This window comes from Dreissena polymorpha, unplaced genomic scaffold (genome assembly GCF_020536995.1).
Source record: "Dreissena polymorpha isolate Duluth1 unplaced genomic scaffold, UMN_Dpol_1.0 chrUn064, whole genome shotgun sequence".
Lineage (NCBI taxonomy): Eukaryota > Metazoa > Mollusca > Bivalvia > Myida > Dreissenidae > Dreissena > Dreissena polymorpha.
The window spans coordinates 33,291-57,030 of NW_026273378.1; positions in this window are offsets into that span (position 1 = coordinate 33,291).

The following is a 23,740-nucleotide window of genomic DNA, read 5'->3' on the forward strand; positions in this document are numbered from 1 at the left end:
ATGATTTTTTCAAACACAAATGTTATGTGTAGATACAACTACAAGTCATTTCAAATACATGTAAAAGTTCTATTATACACAATCTTTCATTTCTTTCCATATTACGAATTAAATACAATGATATAATACCATAAAACAAATCATTACGAATATTTACGATAGACAAACACTAGCCATTTCCGAAAGTATAAGTTGGGTATAATCTTAAGATTTGATGTATTGTTTGTTATACGATGGAGACAGTGGTATTTTTTCTATTTCACATGTGTTTTCTCGTAAAATTATATGCATACGTCAGGTATTGTTCTCATTTAATTATAACTTACAATCGACAATGAGTTTAAATGTATACTGAATTCAACGTTTACATTTTATAACTAGGCCGACAGCAAAAGCAAATCCTAACAAACACACATTTGTATGCATGTAAACTTCGACTTAGTAGTTCAGGCTTCACGCTTCTTTATAGTAATGATGGCACAAGAGAGTCATTACCTAACATTTTGATGGAAAGGCAAAAACAATTGTCTACAGAAACATCCTACTCATAGCACATATAACATAATTATATGGAAATGCAAACATGCAATTTTTAAAATTGTCACACATTCATACACTACAACAAAGGTGTAAAACTAGCATACATAAATTCAGTACTTGATTCAATAGAATTCATGTATTTGGGTATATGAGCCCGATACTTTAAAAAAAATCCTCGTTAATTAATTTCTTAAAATGTCAATTTCACAACTGATATATCCGTGGTTGAAATTGACATTTAAAGCAATTAACGATTTAATGTTATTAGCAAGGTCATCATGCAATTTTAAGTCCAGAAATGAATCTTATTGAATACACTGCATTCCAGACATAGAGCAATTATGTTTTGTTTTCCATATGTGTACACGGGTCTTATATAGCTTACTCCTATTTCACATCTATCTGGTGGGTGACAGTACAGACAAAATAGTACAAACAACTTAAATAATGTTTGAATCAATATACTATATGACCTGTTTATATTCATTCGGTCATAGACATCAACGAAACTGCTAACATGCCTTTGCCGTTTTATAACTACTTCATATTCTGTAGGCCCTCTGGCAACACAAGTATGTTCATATCTTTGATTGTGCTCTGACAAGCATCAAACCAACAAGCGTTATTAACTGTTGTGTCATATGGTCATTTGTACTTGAATGCTAATAAGCAAAAACCTATGACAAATTGTTACCATAGCAAAGAAAAAAACAAAGTGGTTTGAATGTTTCTATAAAAGACTGCCATAAAATAGTTGTTTTTAAGTGTATAGTGAATACCGGTTATTAACTTAAGTAACTCACTAGACGGAGGTCAATATTACTTGTTCACCGTGTATACGCAGCAGAGTACATGTGTATATTTATTTGAATACCTGTGAACATTACATGTTAAGTTTATAATATTGATTATTATTTAACAGCACTGTATGCGCTACGGTTTTATAGTTGCATTAATAGACATCTAATTTGCTGTTTTGAACGAGCTGATACACAAGCCAATGTGAGTAATGCAGCGGTGTACAAAATAAAGCACAGTAGTATACACAACAACCCACGGATTGTGAAGCCAGTGTTGTGTACGCGAGGCAGCAATCGTTTACGTAATTTAATGTCATAAGAAGATCATGGTTTGGAGAGAATAAAGCCATACGAATAAATTTATTTCTAGCATAATAGTGTACGGCCACGTGATACAAATGTTTATAGTAGATTGGATAAAATAAAAAGGCATTAAATGACAAGTTTATACTTTAAATCTTTTTTTTCTTAAAACAACGATCGAACACAGCCCGGGTCAATTTGGTTAACCGTTAATTAAATCATGAACATTTAATGGAAAGGTTGATTTGGTTGCAAATATTTAAGTATGAACTAATTGTCAATATGGAGCATTTGTGTTAGTTGGTTTAAACACTATTTATTTAGTTCATTGAAAGTACATATAAGCAAAAACAATACAATACAAACATACATATTATATTTGAAAAATATGCAAGGCAGGTAGAATTGCAGTATTGCTAAACATAAAGGCTGTAAAATACAATTGGACAGAATTGAGAAGGAAGCTCGAGGCTTATACTATGTCTCACGTCTGTCAGTTAGAAGCGCTGCTGTAATGGTGTAAACAACCAAACGTATAACAACTATTTAAAGACATGTCAAAATTACAAACAATATATTACAGTGATAGGTAATTGCATACCGTTTAGAAATGAAAAAGTAGTATAAGTTATAATACAAAAAGTATAACAGAGTAATGCAGATAGCATAATAGCTAATAAAATGAGAAGAAAATGTGTGTTAGTTATTGCTATTATTTATATTCAAACTTACAAGACACATAATATATCTAAATAGTATCAAATCATGGTGATAAGTCGTGTTAATATATGTAAGAGATATGTTATTTCAGGTAAAAGTAATCCAAGTAGTCAGACAGATGATTGGTGACACTTTGAAGTTACTACGTGTTACCAATCTATGGAGAGTGCTCTTAAAGTTGTCGTCACAAAACACTTTGTTCTTATGTGCTCAGAATATTTCACTGCATGTTTTCATTTCATGTTTTAATAGGTGCATGAGGTTTGAAAAGTTTAAAACTGATATCAAGTATTCAATATTATTAATTGTAAAAAATGTACCACGAAGCTATATATGATGGTATTCTTTGTGTCAAGATTGAAGTTCAGCTACATGCAGCCTTTAAGATTGTTTAAGCTTCGATGCTTTACTTTGGCATCCCAAGTTGGTTACTTCACCATTTGATAATTGTTATGTTTAGGGTTGTTTTGTATATTTTATGTATTTTTTAGAAAGTCGGTTACTTGTCATATAGAAATGCTAAACTTATGACAAGAAGCATTATCACGTTATAATGTTTTCGAAGTTTCATTTTTCAAAGTGCTGATGGCGGCCATGTCTTGCAACGGACCACAACCACTTTTTTTAAACAAGGCTACGATCTTTAGAATAAATATTCCTATCATATTTCATTGAGATTAAATAAAACATGTGACGTTTACAATGTTTATGAGATTTACTAAAGCCATGAGAAACTGCCCACAACAGACATACCACAACCATTTTCAAGCTCAGCCAAGATAACCTTAGAACAAAAGTTCCTACAACGTTTAATGAAGATTGAACTAAAAAGTTGACCTCTACAGTTTAAAAGGTTTGTCTATAGCCATTTAATAAAAACTAACCCGCCCTCTAGTTTCCATGTTTTCAACGGATTGGAACCATTCAAAAGATCAGAAGTGATAGCATTTAGAAAAAAATGGCTGAATAAGTTTCATAAAGATTGGAAATTAAGTGGCTACTAGAGTGTTACCAAAGGACTACGCACGATATACGCAGGCGACGCATGACGGACGAAATGTGATCAAAAAAGCTCACCATGTACACAAAATGCTTAGATGAGCTTGTGACTTTAATGTTTGAACGATGCACATACCGGTGCAGGTGACGTTTTTTATGTCAAGCCCTTTCAAGTGCGCGGGCTTATGACACACGGCGCCGTATACTTTGAGCTTGGACTGGTCGCCCTCTACTGCCTCTATGAGCCATCGCAGTTGGCAGTCGCAGATGAGCGGATTTTCAGATAGAAAACTGAAAAATATTTATATCTACAGCTTTTTAACTGTAAAATATAGCTATACTACTAAATGAATACGTTTTAAAATAACAATAGAAATTAAAGATGTCGAAGCGGAAATAATTTGTAATAAAACATTTGTTTATTACTTTTTAAAGCTTCGGTATTGGTATTTAACAATCAATTGACAGAACATCCATGCTTGTTTAAATCATGAAATAATGATTGGATTATTAACGGTAACATAACTCCTCATTTATTGTCCATTTTTACAAAACAATCAATTGGAAATTTGAACCAAAGTGGAAACAAATAGAGCCCTGTCATTAAACATTCAAACATCAAAAGGGAACACATTTCAAAGGTTTCCCGGGTGAATTAACAGAACACCAAGTAATCTCAGGCGAGCCCCAGCTACATAAAATGTATACCTGTCTGCTGGCTATGTGAAAAGCACTGAAATAATGGTCTATTAAGATGAGACATTTGTATGAAAAAGGGCATGTTATGAAACAACTATGTTAAATGGGAGCGAAATTTATTTATTCATGCACCATTTGATTGGTTTGTGCGTTTGTCCATTAAATTTACAACGAAAACATTTAGAACGTTACATTCTAAATATGATAATATAATAACGAAACAGAGCATATTTAGTATTCGTGTTTATCGCATTGTTTTTTTTTTCTGTTTATGTTGCAAGCTGAACTAAATTGGATATTTGGATATGAAATTACCGTTTTGCAAGGTAAACATACTTTGTTTTATGATATTATCCATTTCATAAGAAAAGCTTGTGACATATTTTAGGGGTAACTTGTAAATTGTAATGCGACAAACAAAGAGGTCTTCAAATGTCAATGTACTGAGATTCTTATATTTCATTATATTGATGTTTGCATTTACTTTTTAGCGTGATCGTTACTTTAAAATATAATTTGATACATTTAGCTCTAGCAAATGTGTTCTTTATTTTTGGTCGCACATGACTACACTATCATTTATCAAAATAAGTTTTGTATTAAATTTATTATATACTAGAACTGTTTGTATTTGCATTTAGCATAATTTATATCTGAAGATTCATAGTACTGCTTTAAACCACAATCTACTGGGTACTTGAATAGTGTTTTATTTATATTTGCCTCGTCATGATGGTTTGTACAGTATTTTGCAAATATACATTTATTTTTATGGTTTAAACTTAAGCACATTCAAGTACATGTTTTAAATGTATAACTACAGTTCTCAAAATACTTTTTAGGTTTTGATACTGCAATACGGCATTTTTTATGCTCTATTATTTCGTCGCTTATTTTGTATGCGTATGGTATCATGCATTACAATCAACGTTAAAGGAAATTGTACCGTATAAATAAAGTTGTTTAGACATTCAAAGTTTGCAAACCTCAACCTTTTCTACTCATTTTTGGAACCATTAATACAACATACACCCGTATAAATATAACTTTTGAACAAGCAAGACTAATTAGGTATACATTTATACATACATTAATTATCAATGCATTTACATAGTAAATAGGATGTAACAAACGTGTTGTTATCTCCCCTCGAAAACCCGACAAAATATCAAATATCTAGTCACAAGTCATTTAGTTTTTTTTATTCGGGAAAAGGAACATACCATTTTTGAACGTGTAAACTTATAATAATGTATTCGTGATTGAAAATAGAATAATATTTTATTTTCACAAACTTATGTTGCAAAAGCTTATACAAACATATTATTTCACATTCAAATGCAAACAATTGTTAACAATTATGAAATATATGCATTCCATCAATTGTAAAGGCAACTATTCGGGCCTGAAATAACCACTATCGCTCATTAAATCTTGCCCACGTAATCAATGCTATTCAGAAGTACCTAGTGTTCATATCGAATAAGTCTATCATGCAAACACTTGTGTGAATAATGATAGGTGATGGGTATTTTATAACCAACTCAATGTTTAAGAATCAATATGTTGGCCTGCGCACATCAGGATGAAAAAGGTCAACTAAAACTTGTCAATTTAAATATATTTTTCATTACATAAAACAGAGTAAATAAAAAGATTTGCTAACACTTTTTGTATGCAAACAAATCATGTAATGTATTTATAAACAACACTTTAATATTGGTATAGTCCAAAGTCATTGTAATAGAAAACTTTAAAGGAACATTCGATTTTGGGAGTCGAACCCTAAAACGTCTATGGATCAAAACTATTTTTACACAACAGAGGCAACAGTGAACCTTTTGCTTACTTGTGTAGAGTTCTACACCGATTCATGGAAAATGTTCGGACGAAGGTCATTTACAAAATAAGGTGTAATGAAATAATGTTATTTACAGTTTTATACATTAACTAAATATATGTGAAAAGGACAAAGGGACGGAAATAAATATCATAACTTTTATTCATTGTAATAAACACTATGGTTATACACCAGTGTGTTCCTTTATTCTACGCAAATTTATGGAATACGTGTATGTAAGTAATTCCCCAATGCAATTAAATGACCATTCATTTCCATGAACTTCAAAAAAACATAACATGGTACCAAACTGTACCACATAACTATAGTAATCATGAAACATGAGAAAAGAATATCATATAACTTCTCATTTATATTTATAAAAACAGCAGTTTCTTTTTCGCGGCTGAAAACTGGATAACCAATTAGTACTTTTTCAAACCGAAAAAAGAACTTGCGTTTTAAAATAAAAGGAATTGTTTAACATTTAAACAGGGTGCAGAATCAATGGGGTTTCCCGGGCTGGACAGAATGTAAACACACCGTTAGGAATTTTATTTGTGCACATATCCCAAGTTATTGAAATATATTTCCTTAAATTGTTAGTGCATAACATCAGTTTTTCTTGCAGGTTGTGCCGATATCTTTAGGTAAAAGAAAAAAATCATTGAATACGTCAGAAATCGGTGACAAAATTTCACGTTGCGTGTAACATAACCGTATAATAGTAATCGAACTATTGAACAAAAACACAGGCGTATTAAATAAAGTAATTCCTGTGTACTTCACATTGCCATAAGCAGCAGGACAATCTGTCTTTTATGCACTAGTTGAAATTCTTCAGAAAAAAAGTTGTAGAATTGGGATCCCCACAACGTCACGTGATCCCGCACCCTGTAAAGACTGTACCAATAAATATCTATCGATGTGTTCTTTATATTAAAAAAGTGTTCTGTCACATTTCCATAAAATTTTTGCTGTTTGCACTAGTGTTCCTTATAACTTATTCAAACCAAATCAGAAAACAGATTTCGTCCCGAAAGGAATGACTTATTGTGTGCAACACTCTTTGGCATAACTACAACATTCATTATGCAGCTTGTAAGATCTTAAAAAAATAATATTCAAAGACATTTTTACTTTATTGTATAAATGAATAAACTAATAAAAATATATTTTTCGTGAAATAATGAGGCACAACAAATGCATTATTCTTTATTAGAACCATATAACGAACTGGCAACTGTTAACTAAGGGAATAACTTAACATATGCCAATCATAAACCATATCTTTAACATGTAATACACTGTGCCACAAAGATACCATTCACCTTTAAATTAAATTAATTGTCATGAGAAATTTCATAATTTTTGTAAGAAACTGGTATGTTCTACTAAGAAAATATTTTCATAGACGAAACTGAAACCCCTTGTAAATAATTGTATATGTTAGTGTGCTAAATAATATACATTTCAAATTCAAATCATTTGTTTATCCAGTTCCTTCTTGCAGCATTAATGAACAATTCAGTTGTATCTGCAGTATTTCTTATTGTTGCAAAATGAGAAAAAAAATCTGAATTTAAATAATAATTGAACCTGCATAAAACTTTACTGCATAAGTATAACACTGTATGTTGTTAATATAATAACATATGCATCCCAACTATTTATTGATTAATTGATGTACTGATTTATTAATTTATTGCTTTATTGATTTATTGATTTTCAATTATTGATTCATTGATTTTATGATTCATCAATTGTCCAGATCCGTTTATGCCGCTGAGAAGCGAGGAACCAGATCATTATTTTTTATTCAAGCCGATTACTATTACGTATTGTGCAAAGTATTGTAAACAGATGTGTTGATATTTGTTAGATTCATGGCTTGTGTGAAATGTGACTTTTTGCGTAACACATACCACGACCAGTTGACGTGCGTTATAATTGCATTGAATGCAATAGTGGGCTGTATCGAGATCATGCTGATAAATTCGTTCCTCAAACTGAGTTTACCATTAATTACGATTGTCTCCAGCATTGCAGTCTCAGTGTTATCCATAAGTTGCTAAATACAAAGATTTAGACCACAATTCAATATAATCTAAAGTGTTAGGTCCATTAGAACATTTCCAAACCGAAAAACAAGTTTGGTCGTCGTATAAAACCAATACATAGTAAGATTTACAACGGTAAACCAGAAAATTTCGTATTTAAAACTAAACAAATTAACTCTCTTAAACATCTTCGGAGCTGATTCGCATGTATAACATACCAAGCAACTGCATAAAACAAATTATGCCTGATTATGTAATACAAGCATAAGTATGTAAATAATTTAAAAAGTTACATTTTCTTTCATTAAGTTTAACCAGTAACATCAATGTCAATAGCATTATCATTCACATTACCGCGTTGCGCCAATATCACAGAAATCAATTATACGTCGATGTAGGGATTTATAAGATGTTCAGTATATAAGCCGGATATTACCGCAAAGAATGCGAAATTAATCAATTTAAACACACAAGTTTCTCTGTTCGGTCCCATGAATGGCGTAAATGTCCGAGCGACACCATCGTATCCGAAATTAAACAAAGTGCGAATTAAACGTTTGCTGATCTGCTAAAGGTAATTGAACAATTCCAAAACAACCCGTATTAATGGATATGGTCGCAGTCATAGCGACGAAATATCGAATGAATTTAGATAGATCGCAATGCACAATTGAAAGTATTGTCTTTAAGTTTCATCACATTTTGATCATAAGTTCATGAGATCTATCCAAGAAACAAACAAAATCCTTGCAATTGTATTCGTATCAGACTTTTAATATATTTTAATTCATTTGTATGTAAAAACAAACTTGCGAAAAAATATCTTACCAGATGTTTACGTCAATCCATTTAAATGGAAATGGGGTTTCTTAACCATTGGTAGACATATTCAAATGAGTTTCAATAAATGATATTTTATGCAATATAGTAACCAATTTGTATAAGCGATGACTGAACAAACCGAAACTCGCAAAATTAAAGGGGAGATCATACGATATTGTCAAATATTTATGCATTTATATAAAATGTGTAAAAAACTTATTATACAAATATTTTTAGTATAAATTAAAATAAAAGTTAAGAAGAACATGTGTCGAAAAAGCGAAATAAGCCAGATATTTATTTCTGAAATCGAACATGTCTGTACAGTCGAATTCGCCAGCATGTATATCATGAATGTACGATGTGAATCTAAATTTAGTTTTACAGATCATTTTTATTTCCTGCAACGATATCTATTCATACGACACGCGAACACTAGTTCCGATCCTAATAAAAAGACGAATGCTTCGGTTATTGTTAGAAAATATGTACGAAATATCTTCGTCACAATCGGCTCGGGGCGCTAATTTTTCTTTGCTGCATTTTATGAAATTCGTCTTCAATGTATAATTTGTCTTGCCTATTTTGTGTTATTGTAACATATTTGTATCAATATATAACAATTGAACACATACAAATCGTATACTCTCCCTTAAAAACTTCACATTCTTTATATATGCTAAATTTGAAGCCTGAAACGTCTTACAGATCGGTTATGTTTGACACTCTTTCGAATACACTGGCGTCTATGGCTTCGAGAATGTTGTTGATAAATACTGTTAACACAATCAACTTGAACTAAATCGAAATCTATGCTACTTTGAAACATTTGATCAACTATTTTGAATAAGATATGAATTGATAAAAAATGCGTTTGCTTATGCCTTGATATGGGATAGACAAGCAGGTGAATTATTTCAAAATGCTTTTGCTTAATCCTTTATATGGAAAAAAACGAAGATTTGTCTTCATGTAAAATCACATGTAGCAACAGCCAGAATATGCCATAGTTTGATTGATAAACGGCATTCTTACCAGAAAGCAATCATATGGCAAAGGGACAATAATAGAGGCAGTTCTTCCATTATATCAAGCAGGCATTTGACTTACAAATGTGTACATGGAAAACTGGACAGTATGTATTTCAATTCAAATAATGCGTCTAGTGTTACTCACAGTTTTTGTAGTCCAGTCAAGCTCCACATTTTAGAACGCAATTTTTTAAAACATTTATTAGAATTATTTAGTTATAACTATCGAGCAATTACCTTATATTGAAATAAAATAAAATAAATACATATTGCTTATAACACTTTGACCATTCCGAATAAAACTAAATATTACACTGGACCCAAATTAATGACCTTGGTATAGTTCCGTTACATCAGTCGTATCATAGTTAATTCACATTGAAGTATGAAGTCATGTCATTCAAATACTGCATTAATAATTTCTCGACATTCCCGAATCAGGATACTCAACGTTTAAATAAGTAAACGGGATCCTCATTTTTGACACACACCAATATAGGAACAGAGATTTTTTTACTTAGCTATAACGTTGCGTACACAAAACTGTAACAACTAAGAAAATAATTTATCATGTCGTTGTGATTTTAATTTAGCATTGTATTTTATTTTGTACGCATAGGGTCGATGTTTAAGTGTCCAAACGTCTCAAAGACGAGTGTACTCTTAATATAAAGGAAGTTCTTTTAGAGTACACAAGTACCTACCAAGCTAGTAAGTTAAGTTGACGTCAGGTTTAGCCTTCGTATGTCTTTTAAGAGTTTGTATTAATTTAAAACGTGCATAATCCGAATAAAATTTAACAACATTTTACCGGATTTTGGGCTAGCACCCGTTTTGAATTTAGCTTTTGTTTTAATTTTCTTTTAATGTTCAGTTTGCAATTATTCAGTGCCCAAAGTCCCAACCAGAATTTGTTCCAGAATATAGACTTATACGTTCTTGTAGAATGCATAAGCATTTAATAAACTGATATCATAACGTGTTGTCTAAATAAATTTGATACACGTGTCCAGTCATCAAATTGTATTCTTGCGCCTTTATTTAGATTGTAAAATACAGCGATCATATTACAGAATACAAAGTAAAAATAAAGCAGGTGTTACCCCGGCAATTGGACTAACACGTGTTTATAGATTAGATAAGCATCTATGATGCTGATATAGTCATATGTTGTCCTCTACATTCTTACATTCGGGTAATATTTCATCCAATTTAGGGTCTGCATTAGCTTTACAACGACAATTGTTTAGTAGCCAGAATCCCAATACAAGAGTTTTCCATGATCTTTTATAATACGTGATTGTGTTGTAAAACACCAGCTACCACACTGGTGTAGTCACATCCCGTCTAAAAAATTAACGCCAGCTTTTAAATGGCAGTGAACATATTTAAAAATACTTAGAATGCTTCATCTAAGGCGGACTACACTTAGTCTTTTTGAAAAATGGGTGGTAATTTTATCAACATTCAATTTGATATTAACAGAATTAAAGAAAATTCTTGAAAACTGGTTGGAAATTATATCAACATTTTATTTGATATTAACATATATAAAAAATAATTCGACAAATACGCTGAAACATGTAGAAACCATGATATACACAACATTATTAGTAAGCCAACATAACAAGAAAAGTATATTTCGAGTTTTACAAATTAAAAAAAAAAGTGGCACCAGAGTACACAATGTTGCGAAATTATCACTATTCTTGGTTTTCTTGTTTTAATGATGTAACATAACATATGAGCATAAGTAAAATATATACGTTACGCATATTATACATTACCTCAATATGAACACAAGATGCTTTGCTTACAGAGGTAATTATAAATCCGAAATCTGGTTGGACAGTAAATCTTAAAATGACCCAACAACGTTGTACCAAAAAAGTATGATCAGAAGTTCGAATACCTTACTGTGAACATCGAATTAGACAAAATTATGATTCATGTGTTATACGATTTACAGAAAAACATGTTGTATTATAATAGTGATATTATATACTAAAATTGACGAGTCTGGACATAAAGTTACTTAAACGGCGGTATAAAAGGTCATTTTAGAATGTGCTCTGAATATTTCTTCGATGCTCATCGAGATTTTTTAATGTATAATCAAAACCCTATTTATACCTTGATTTATACGGTCATACAGTTTAAGATTATTATTGTTAATTCTTACATGTTATGTCATCAATAAATGTCTTGAATAACCATCGAGTGTGACGTTGGAATAAATATTGATGTCATGATGTCGAAATTATACGACAGCTACTTTAAGACGAATATAACAGTTATTTAAATAATGTACCACATCAACGTGGCAGGGACATGAGTGAAATAAAAAAATATTGAAATATGATAATCTAAAAAGGCCAAAATTAACAAACAATCAAAAGCCAGATATAGCGTGCGTTAAGATCATATACACGTACTTGCTGACTGATCGCTTCACCTACTGCGGTTTTCAAGATTTTCAATTGATCACACACCAACCCACGTTTTGAACAATCACACTTAACCTAAATAATAGAACTACGTACAGTTAGTGGTTTTCACTTTGTTGATTATTTAATTTACTGACTATAAATTAGTCAGTCAGTCGAACAATGCAACCCTCACTTTAGTAATACATTTATTGCAAACTTAAATGTATGATTGTTTATTCCAATGATTGGGGATTATGAATCGTCTCTTCTATACATACTGTGTTTACAGAAACATAGGCACGCGCTATTGTCAGAGGAAAACTTTTCATTGTGTTTTAGAAATCGCCAGCTACACTTTATTTACTGGTTTGATAGCCATTAACCAGTAACCAAACTTTTAGCACAATTATAATAGTAAATATGCGCTCTATAAAATTTGGTATGGACGGTGACACGACGTTGCTGTTCTAGTGGGTTTTATCTCAAATATAGATTGTGTTATGCTGACTTATTCAGATAGGTTACCTTTCCCTAAATTAAAGAATGATATTAATGATGGCGTTCAATTTTGCCTGTGCATATTTCCTCTAAGAAACCTAAGTGGAAGAAAGTTTTACACAGCTTCACCTAATACGAATTATTTGTCATTGAGAAGTAATAGTTGTGGAAGTCTACACAGATGACCTTTCCTACAATAAAATGATATAATTAAGTCTAACTCCCAAAATAGTATAATAACTTATGTTCTCGTCACGCGCTTAAATTATATGTGACTATAAATCCGCCTGGAAGAAATAATTGTATAGTAAACATATTTTCGGGGTTTTACGTTAATTACAAATGACGCTAAAACATAAGAGCTATACGTTAGCAAGTTAAAAACCGATATATCGTATGAATGGTGATGTGCAAGTGAAAAATGTACACTTTACATGGCAATATCTGCTGTGTAGCTTTACGTGTATCCTTAAATAAAGTGTATGTAGGAAGAAACCCTTGTTTGGGGCGTTTATTCACTGATGCGCGCAATAAGTGAAACAAGGGCTGTTTTTAAAACACGCATTCCCCCCCCCCCCCCAAATGAGCTGTCAGTTAAATAGTTATTTAGTTAGGTGAAAGAGATGATGCCAATCTGATCACAACATATACTCAGTGAGCTAATTCAACAAAATATTTCATTTACAGTTTCTCCTAAAAAAAGAAATCTAGTAGCATCAAACTGACTAACAAGGGAATCTTAATTGAGTGTATTATTTTGATGGGTTCTATTGCACGAGTTAGTTGCGTGATGTTTTCCAAGAGCCCGCGCCGTATCATACGAGTGCGCGATACCCCCTCAGAACAACCCATTTATGTCATATTCCATTAATAATACGCAACTTTTTACTCTCTCTCTCTCTCTCTCTCTCGCTCAGTCCCCTTCTCTGTCTCTCGCTGTCTCTCTCCGTCTCTCTCTCCCCCCCTCTCTCTCTCTCTCTCTCTCTTCTCTCTCTCTCTCTCTCTCTCTCGCGCCCGGCGCGCGCGCGCGCGCCCTCGGGCCGCCGACGCTCTCCCCCGCTCTCCCCCCCTCTCTCTCTCTCTTTCTCTCTCTCTCTCTCGTCGCTCGCTCTCGCCCTTACATCATCTTCGAGAGATCGAGCGAAGATCGAGCGATAAAACGATCGAAGACAGCGAGAGAGAGAGGGACGAGAGAGCCAGCGAGGAGAGAGCGCGGGAGCGAGCGATCGGCCAGCGAGCGAGCGAGCGAGCGAGCGAGAGAGCGAGCTAGCGAGCGAGAGAGCTATCTATCAGCGAGCTAGCTATCTATCGATCTATCTATCTATCGATCTATCTATTATCGATCTATCTATCTATCGATCTAGCTATGATATCTATCTATCATATTCTAGCTATCTATCTATCTATCTATCTATCTATCTATCTATCTATCTATCTATCTATCTATCCTATCTATCTATCTATCTATCTATCTATCTATCTATTCGATCTATCGATCTATCTATCTATCTATCTATCTATCTATCTATCTATCTATCTATCTATGTGTTGCTCAAAAAATGTGTTGCCATGTACGTTTAATAATTTAACTTTCCCTACAATTATGAATTTATTATTTCGGTTGCGTTCGATTTCCTAATTGCTTTTCCTCTCAAGAAACCTTTTGTAACGAAAGTCTTAGGCCTATACACCGAATACAAATTATTTCTAATTGAAGAGTGGTAGTGGCGCATGTATATCGTATTTCTATTTACAAAAGGACGAATACATTATGATATGAATGTTAAAAAAAAGAGATAAAGTAAATCATTGACAACGTGCGCATGATGTATTTCAATTAGCGCAACAGTCAACTTGAAACGGCACATGACTGTATCATTAGTACGTGTATTGGTACTTGAAAAGCACGGGTAATCTTTCCTTATATCTTTTCTTCACAAATTAATCCTCCTGGTAGACAAAATGTACACTAAAATAGACGCACGTTCATGTGCAAAATACACGGGACAATGAAATATGGGAACTGAACGTTAATGAGTTATTAAAATCCATATTGTATAAACTGTTATGTGCATGTAAACAATTTAGAGACACGTGACAGTATCAGTATGGTAGGTGAGCATGTACTTTACAAGAACGTGTAAGTCCCTAGTCCAGGGAAACCCTTCTTTTGGACTATATGTCACTTAAAAAATGCGCACTTTAGGATACAAGAAGATTATTCAAACGCTAAAAGGGTTGAATGGTCACGTCGTACATGTAAAAAATCGCATTTGATTGAATTGCACCTCATTCCTCTTTGAAATAAGAAAGTTACTGGTTTAAATCTAATAATGAAAAACATTTTCTAATTATAACAGTGCTTTACCATGTAACATAATGTACCATATAACTATCAATGACTCAATTAATGGAATAAATACGACAGTTATTGTTCTTAAATATTACTGCTTCGATGCTATGTTCACGGCCGATAAGGGAAAACGAAACTAGTTCCTGATTAAACCCGAATAAGGAATTGACCTTTCCAACATGATACATAATTAAAGAGACGAAAATGTACCTTATTACATCGAACATGATTTTGCAAGTCAGTATGCCATTGATATATATTAAAATCCATGTTTACTTGTACGTATATTCAGTTTCTTGGTGAAGCAGATACAAAAGATATTATATAAAAACTGGCACGTTATAATTTAAATAATGTTGAACATGTATTTAACTTAAACTTGTATAAAATTTGACAATCAATATTGTTATAAATATATAGAATTTATTCTGAAACGTGTCAACTTTTTATTTATTTATCAATATTAAGTTTTTTCGCCGCTAAATAAGGAACAAGGAACCTTATCCTTATTTGTCATTCAAGCAGTTCAAGCTACGTCATGTGATAAGGCGTAAATGGCCGCGTTTATAGACAGGAAAATATTTTAATTTTCTGGATTGAATGCATATTTGTGAATGTTAGTATAAAGAATTAAACGTGCTAAATGTTCTTTTACTTGGATACAATGGTGTACGATGAAGAATTCAAACAATACAAAGATAAAACAGAGGTATAGTAGTGACAATGTCCAAAACAATAGCATTAATAGTAAAGTGCATAAACAACGAGGCCCGCACGGGAGTTCGAGTACAGAAATTACTCCGGTAAGCGATTTGCTAACTTGGATATAAGTTGGTGTTATACGGAGATCAACTGCGTGATAGTGTGTTTGTGCCAGTGGATGCTAAAATAATGTCACAAAAATTGCGGAGGATGGCAATTCCGAACCTATAACAGGGACCTTGTGGTGATAATGAAAACTATATGTAACCGATTTGAGTCTACAGAGAAGAAACTTATAATTGTTAAAGTAATGGAGAAGAGGATTGAGGGCATGGATACGGACATCAACAAGTTGTAGGTGGCATTAGGCGAGCGGATGAAGAAGGTGAACGATGGAGTGAATCGGGCTGAAGACAAGGTGGACGGGGCTGACATTCACACAGCGCAGATGCCGTACCGAATCGACGAGCTCTATACGGAGCGAGAAGCCATGCGCGATGATGTTTCGTACCTTCAGTCACAGAGGATGAGGAACAATCTTATGTTTACCAGTGTTCCGGAAGACAACGCTTCAGGTAACGAAACGCCGGAAGAGACGGAGCGAAAGCTTGGTTAACATCTCGAGGACGCGTTCCAAATTGCACATGAGTCGGTGGATTCCATCAAGTTCAAACGTGTGCATCATTCCCCAGGCGCTTCAACTGTGGGGAAGGTAAGGAACATTGTGGCGAAGTTTTTGAACTTAAAAGAAAGGGAAATGGTGCGAAAGCAGTTGAAGGAACTCGATGGAACTGTTTTCAGGGTGTTTGAGCAGATTCCACAGGATGTGTTCCAGAAGAGGCAGCAGCTGGTGCCCAAGATAAAAGACGCGAGGCGGCAAGGGAAGCGTGCGTACCTTGCTAACGCCACACTCTATATAGATGTGGTACCGCAGCGCGCATAGGGGCACGATGGCAGTAGGATTTCTATCTTGTCTTCGAACGTGAACGGTTTAACAGATTGTAAAAAAGTAATGTTAATTTTATTAATTTAATTACGTCTCATGATATCTGTTTAATGTGCGAAACTTGGAATAACAAGTTAAGCTTTATTCTGCTAAGTGGGTTTTTACCTTACAATTCTTACAGAAAACCTCAACACCAAAATGCACGCAGATCTAGCGGTGGTGTTGCTGTTTATGTTAGGGAACATTTGAAGGATGGATTAACTATTGTACGCAATCACTATAATGCAATTATTCACGGTGATAGGGCGATTACCACAACTATTCCGCTCACCGTCAAAATTTTATACTTCTGACAATAGCACCGTATCCTTCTGACGAAAAGAAACATGGAGGACGAGGCAATATCAGGTAAGTGGGTGACAAAATGTTTTATTATAAGACACTGTAAAATGATTGCCACTAGCGAAGCACTCCACCGAATTTCTGAACCAATATGTCGTCTATTTAAAAGTTGACCAGTCGTGAAATATTAAGCATGACTTTGAAATAGTGTTTACAAAAAGTTGTGTCGCGCTAGACACCATTCGTACTTGTGAGAAAAATGTAAAAATGAGATGATTGCCGATGTGTCAGACCTGATGTAACAGACTTAAATCATTGTATATATAAAAAGAACATGCCATACGAACCTGTTTGTTTCAATATTTATTAAAGGCCTAATTGTTCGGTAAAAACATGAATCACTTACATAAATATCGATGCACCGCGCAAGACTGATTATAAACACCGTATTTATATTCCGTGTCACTGAAATTTGTGGCACCGCTAACTTCTGCACATGGTTTTTAATGATAAGCTAGAACGAGCCATCGTGAGCTGAATTTATTTACGATAATCTTCCATTTATAAAAGTTACATGTCCCATAATTGATATTGAAAATGATGGCATGCTTGCACCAAAAAAGGTTCACCGGGATCGATTGTCTTGCTTTCCAGTACGTGGAGGGCACATGTTTAAGTCTCATGTTTCAATTTATCTATATTGTTGTGGTAAAATACAATCGTTATTGATAATTATTATTGATTGATTTCAGATTCATAATCAGTAAAAAAGATGTCCAGCTACGATTATGAAAAGGTATAAGCGAATTTTGGTGTAAAACCAACCGAAGGAAATAATAAATCTTGTTATGTATAGTGTACAAAGTGATGTTGCATTGGTTAAATTTACTGAAATATGAATTTGGTGTTTGTGGCCAAAACCAAAGATATATACCAAAGATGCTCTCGCCTACTTATATCAGAAACAAAGGGGTTACAATTATAAAAAAACAAAACTTTTTTGAGACTGTCTATAGAAGCTTGTGAGTGCATGTATCCATAGATAAGACATTACAGCGCGGTCCGTTTAAACAAGATGTAAAGGGTTTGAATCATATATAGTTATTTCCGTCAAGTATAAAAAAAACAATTGAAAACCAAATATTTTCAAAGTACATTGTAATATTCAGCAACAGAGGAAAAAGTCTCATTTTCTTGTGTGTTTTTTGTTTGTTCAATTATATATTTGAACGTCTCTTTCTTCTGAAAGAAAACATCAGAATAAAGCGGTGCCAAAAATCATAAAGATGCGGTGCTTTTACGGACATTGATGAGCGGTGTTCATATTTCTAATATGTCAGTGTTGAGCGGTGCATACTTGCTAACACGTGTAAATGTAAAAATCACAGTTATATTCAATAAAGCATGCCATAATGTGTTGTATATTGATTCTTCTACCATAAAATACCGTTTAACAAAAAATATTTATTTTAAAATGTTTAAAATCTGCAAAAAATGCGATTTTTTGCGTCATGAAAGTCACTTCTTTCCCGACATGCTCAAATTGTTTTCACTATTTTTAAGTTAATAGCGACTCAATTTTGATGCGATAAACGGCAATTAGATGTTAAGTATATACTTCGTTCGATGGAATATCTTTTTATTACCAACTTACCTTCTTTTCTCGTGTTTATCTTTCATTTCTGGGCTCGCAAAAAAGTTTGCGGCCATGTTTTTGACAGAAGGATACGGTGCTCTTGTCAGAGGTATAAAATTTCGACGGTGAGCGGAAAAGTTGTGGTATTCGACCTTTCACCGTGTTATTTGGCTTAAATTAGATAGTGAGTTGTTTTACTTAGATGAACATATTTATTTATGTGCAGCCTATGTTTAGAGTGAAGATTCGCCTATGTATATAACGTTTAATATTGACTTTTTTGAATTTCTAGAAAACGATATATCATGCTTTTCTGAATCGTGTAAAGTATTTATAAATGGGGATCTAAACAGTAGAGTATGCAGCAAACGTAATTATATTGTATACGACTGTAGGAGTCCTTTTTACGATGATATAGATTATTGCCCTGATCAAGTCTCTGTTAGGGCCTCGGTTGATAATGTATATAATAGACATGGTTGTAAATAGCTTGATTTGTGTAAGTCAACATCTAAACGTATTGTTAATTGTAGAATATGTGACAGTTCGAGGGCTGAACGGAAAACTGTCATATCTCCTTCTTTATTTAATATGAGTTACAACCGTCTTCCGTTCACCCCTCGAGTTGTAAACATACATTTTATGGCCATAACGGGACATCCATGATTTATTACGTCTTCGCTACTGAACGAAATGTGTAATGTATTGTTGATTTTACAGCGAAAGGCGAAATTAATGAATTAAGCGATCATGCCCCGTTACACCTGTCTCTTTGTTGCAGTAACTTTTTACCCAAACACGAGAAATTTACTTACTTAAAATGCAAATGGGACAGTTCCCTCAAAGATTGATTTCGAACAGAAATCATAGCTAAATTACCTGTTTTTAATCATATTGTACATAGTATTGATTATTTTAATAGATTGTCAGTAAATAATGCCATAAATGAGTTAACTGATACTCTCCGCATTGTAGCGGACCCATTATTGTCACATGCATATACGTTTAGTAATTAACCTAAGTACATGTTCGAAGAATACGATAGTTTAAATAATGCTGACTGGTTTGATAGTGATTGTAGCGATTGTGAGTCTGCCCGTCGTTTATATATTTATACCTTAAAGTGTTTTTATCTGAATAAATCAGATGATAGTAGATCAAGGCTTCGTCATAATAAGAAACTATATAAAGATTAAATACGGAAAAAAGGGATGTGCGTACCGTACACAAATGTCTGATATTGAAAACTTAAAGAAAAAAGACTCGCAATTAATAAACGCATCGAATGTTTTTATGAGAATAATACAAGTATTTTAGATGCACAATTCGGATTTCCTAAGGGTTATTCAACAATCGATGCTATATACATATTAATGTCTATTGTACAAAAATATGTTTATGAAAATACAAGGCTCTGTGTAATATATGTAGACCTGATGACATATTTTGATAGTATATATAGAAATGCATTGTGGGTAAAATTGTATAAAACTGGCACTAGAGGTAAAATATTGCATATTCTATTATATCAAGGAAACCACATAATGAGACATGTATATATGGACAGCTGGATGGCATTTATTTCACGACAAATCGTTTGTCTATTGTTACTCATAGAATGTTTAGTTTTGTCAAGCCCCTGAACGTCGCCCGAGAAATGGTAGGTAATCGGTTGAAATGGAGGTACCTGAAAAATATCAACCAGCGCCATGTGATAAACCGTTGAGGAATGAAGAGAACACCGTTAATAGATGTGATTCAGGTAACATAAGTAGCAACAAACAACGTCATGTGATTAGACATTCAAGTTATAAAGGTAAACATGTTTCGTAGGTTTCCGCTGTGGATTAAAAGAACACCAAAAGTGAACAAGTTTCATGACAATACAGGAAACAGATGAAATCACGCAAAACAAATGAATGGACAAGTCTATTGGTAAGCCAGTAGATTTATATCCAGCGTACCCCTGCTAAATTAGAGGTGTACCTGTCTGCTCCTTGTTTTTTGAAAAGAATTGTAATCGTATATTTACATATAATGATATGACATCAAAAAAGCATTGTATCACACTAAATATGTTAATTGTACCATAAATCATTTATTCATATACTATTATTTGGATTGGACTGTATGTTTTCCTTTGAGTATATACCGTAAAAAATAGTATATATATATATATATATATATATATATATATAGATATATATATATATATATATATATATATATATATATATATATATATATATATATATATATATATATATATATATATATATATATATATATATATATGTATGTATATATATATATACTAAAAAACTATTTAGATATTTATGTTGCAAACTAAATTACATTTCAAAATGAACTTCCCTTTTTCCAAGGTAAAAATACATTATAATGCATGTCAATTAAAAAAAGGCCATTGACTTTTTTCGGTAAATTCTAATTTGAAATGAGAACATAATGAAAGGTCTTCAAATGTCACATTTCATTGAAATTATCTAACAAAATTACGTTTTCTTTTCAAAATTAAATGGACTAAATCATGTGTTATGTAATATAGTGATAGTATTATGCCTGTAATTGAAAATGTAATTTATGTTTTGACATTCTCTGTATTTCGAAAGTATCTCGATGTTTAATAATCAATAGCTTGTCTAGAAGCCACATAGTTTTAAAATAACTTTTCGATATGATTGTTTTACATTGTTTTGTTATTTGCGTATCAGAATAGATAATGCACATTCCAAAAATAAAAATGTCTTCACATATTTAGCGTGATAGCATTTTAAAATAATCTTTTAGCTCCACGATGTCTAGATTTTTTGTATTTATCAATAACTTTAATTTTGGTTTCGTTATGATATGCTTTAGCTATTTAGCAGTGCATAAAACATAACTAGGATATACGGAATCAATGTACTTTCTAAAACCATACAGCCCCGATAACATTAATTAGTGTTTACATTAAGATCACTGGCTTTTACAATATTTATAAATGTGTTCTTAATATATAGTCCAAACGCTTCGATTGATCAAAAATTCATTAATATATGCACATCGTCATCAACTAAGACTTTGTGTTAACAATATTCACTTCAAGGATAAAACAATGTACATTAATAAAATATTTATAACGCAAAGTTTGCATCGTAACCGTTTTTGGTTCAATATCTGGCATATATAAAATCAGTGATACTGTTCAAATTGTAGAACATCTAAGTATGCGTTGGTAATGTATGTGTACGTTTCTGAATATACTATTTGATTTGCTGTTCTGTTTTCGAATATTTCCTATTGTTTTGGTATTCTGCATCCAAAGTAAAAGTGTACAAATATTGTACAGAAAAATTAAGGATTCTTAGACATTCGTCGTTGCCGAATCTATATCTTTGTCTCACATTCTTTTCGAAGCCACTTGTTTGCAATTGGTACCCATACATTTATATTGAACAAGCGATAGGTATTTGAAATTAATGAAAGAAATCGGGCAATAAAAAGCTGCTATTGCTTAGCTCATTTTGCTCACCCAAGCAAGTATTTTCAGAAGTACAGGTACTTTCTTTTCAAATACAATAATTAATGCAAACATGTTCAAGCACCGGTATATATTTATACATAAATGGGTAATATAGTTATCAATAACAGTATACGGGTTATATCAAGTAGACTAAAGACAAAAACACAATAAAATGATGTTATCTCTACTAAAAAACGTTATGAGTCATTTTTTCAGATATTTTGTATTGGCACAAGGAAAATACAAACCTTGAACATAGAGGTTTTCAATGCGGTTTAATTGATAAAAAATGGATAACAAAGTTTAGTTTCACCAAAAGCAATCAAAGTCAGAGCTTTACTTGCCTCGGCAAAACCAACGCTTTACTTCTACATTATGGAATATTTTGTTCTATTTGCTACTTTAAAAATAATAAGATGATGCTATTATAAACACATTGGGATAAATATCAAGCTGCTCTCAAATAAAACACACATTTGTTAAAAATGGGTGATTAACTTTGATTGTCAGGGTACTTTTCAGTTTTGGAAAAATTAGAATGTCATCTACAAGAACTAATTTGTCCATGGTCAGGGAAAGCGCTTATTTTTGACTTTTGGACGCTGAAAAATGGGCACCATACGTCAAAGGAAGTTAAAACACTAGCTGAACTCTATGAATGGTCACGTGCACGTTACATGACTATATCACCGTTGTACATGCTTGTGTACTTTTGGACGCTGAAAGATTTGCACGTTCAGTATAAATTATTAAACAATAATGCTAAATTAAATCACATACGAAAATGAATAGAATATATGCGTTATTCATATAAAAATGACCTGCATGAAATCATGGCATGTGTATGCGAACACAGGATCCTTTGTTTAAAGAAGGGACAGTTTATTATTATACATCACATTTCTGGTTTGACATTAAAATAATTAGACAAGGTTGTACCAGCAAACTACTAACATACGTTTGAATACTTTCTTTGTTCCCCGAATCAAACTAGAAGATGATGCATGTATTATTCGATTAATAAAAAGCACATGGTGTATTATGATAGTGATATTATATTCTTAAAGCGAAGAATCAGGGCATACATGTACTTAAAGGCTGGTATAGCATGTCATTTTAAATTGTTTTCTGTTGACTGTTTCCATGCTTATCTTGTAATTTGAGTGTTTTATCAACACTGTATTCATCTCTTAATTTATAAAAAAATAAAATGTTGGATTGTTCTTTTTAATTCTTTTATTATATGTACACAATTGATATATTGAAAAAGCCTTGAGTATTACGTTCAAATGAATGGTCGGGCAAATCTTCGTCACAGAAACATGAGTTAAAAGATTTCTAATCTTATTGCGTTCAACCAAGCTTTTTATCTGGATCAAGAGCACTTACACTTCCAAGTTGTGAGCAATGGAAAATAATACAAAAATAAAGTTAAATATGTACAGCTATTTTCGTAAACATAGTTGATTCATGAATATATGCTTTTATAAATGTGTC